Source organism: Triticum aestivum, chromosome 1A, assembly GCF_018294505.1.
Source record: "Triticum aestivum cultivar Chinese Spring chromosome 1A, IWGSC CS RefSeq v2.1, whole genome shotgun sequence".
Lineage (NCBI taxonomy): Eukaryota > Viridiplantae > Streptophyta > Magnoliopsida > Poales > Poaceae > Triticum > Triticum aestivum.
This window is the reverse complement of record NC_057794.1, coordinates 434,350,007-434,351,366: the sequence shown is the minus strand read 5'-3', so window position 1 is coordinate 434,351,366 and position 1,360 is coordinate 434,350,007.

Genomic DNA, 1,360 nt, shown 5'->3' with positions numbered 1-1,360 from the left:
GCCGCTGCCTCGAAATCCGTGCCCGTTTTTTTTAGAAAACCAATCGGTTTTTCGTCGTTTTTTTCTAGTTTCGGTTTTTTAAATAGATCGGTTTTTCCGGTTTATTTAAATAGTGAGCGTTGGTCCATTCGATCGTTCTAGCGAACGTTCGTCGTTTTTCTTTTTTTCGGATTAAATCCGCGTTTTTTCTGATCGTGATTCCTGATCCGATTTTCGTTTTAGTTTAACTTTTCGCTCGTTTATCGGAATCAGCCGATTCAAGCGCCTGGAATTTCGTCTCGAAACCCTCTATCCGTTTAACCAACTTAAACAAAATTTTGCTACTGTAAAATTTGCGCTAGATTCAAATTAGTAGAACGAAGTTGTTTTCTTTCGCCGTTTGACTTTCGTTGCTTCGTTCGATTTGATTCTTGTTGCCAAACGGAGTTCTTAAGTTGAACCTTCTGGTTAGATCTCGTATTTGCGTTTTACCCGTGCATTAGATGAGTACTTATTGTATGCTTGTTTGTTTGTCTGCGATAGAATACCCGGAGTGCGCCGCGTGTTACTTCGAATCTCTAGGTTTCGCGGATCATCAGCAAGGCAAGTAACACTTTGATCACATTTTTCCTACTACCCAGTTTTATTGCATTAAATCAATCCTCACACATTGCATGATTAGGATCTAATTAAATTGTGGGATGGGAAGTAGTTGAGGTAGTACCTATTACCTGTTTATTATCAAACCTTTGGGAGTTACTTCTACGTTTGCTTATTATGCCATGCTATGCTAGTAGACGTGGATTGGGTGAGTGATATCCATGACAGATGTGAGTTTGTTAATTAATGGTTTATCTAAGGTGGCAACTTAAACACACATCTAGGTGGATTGAGGCACCTGGGTATTTCAGGACTTGCTTGTTTTCTTTTGGACCGCCACCCAGGCTCAAAGGGACCATGAGACTATTCATACTAGAAACTTCCGTGTGCAGCCACAAGCTATTATGGGCTCTAGTATAGTTGACTAAGTCGTGCGAACTCTTACAGTGGTAGACTAGCAGATGTAGGAGATGTAGGTGGTACGGTCTACCCGATCGTAAGGTGCTAGCGCTTCTGAAAGACTATGTCTCGGTCATCCGTCTTCTCAAACACCATGTAGTGTGAGAAACCAAACGGAGGCGATCGAGTCTTGTGGGGAAAAGTGCGCAAACCTCTGCAGAGTGTAATAAACTAATCATGATTAGCCGTGTCCCCGGTTATGGACATCTTGAGTATCTAGTACCTGGATTATCATATGAATCTCAACATGTTACTCTAAATTAATTTTGTTGAGTTTTGTTTAATGATGATGCTTAATTGGGATTGAGAATGCTGTGAACCA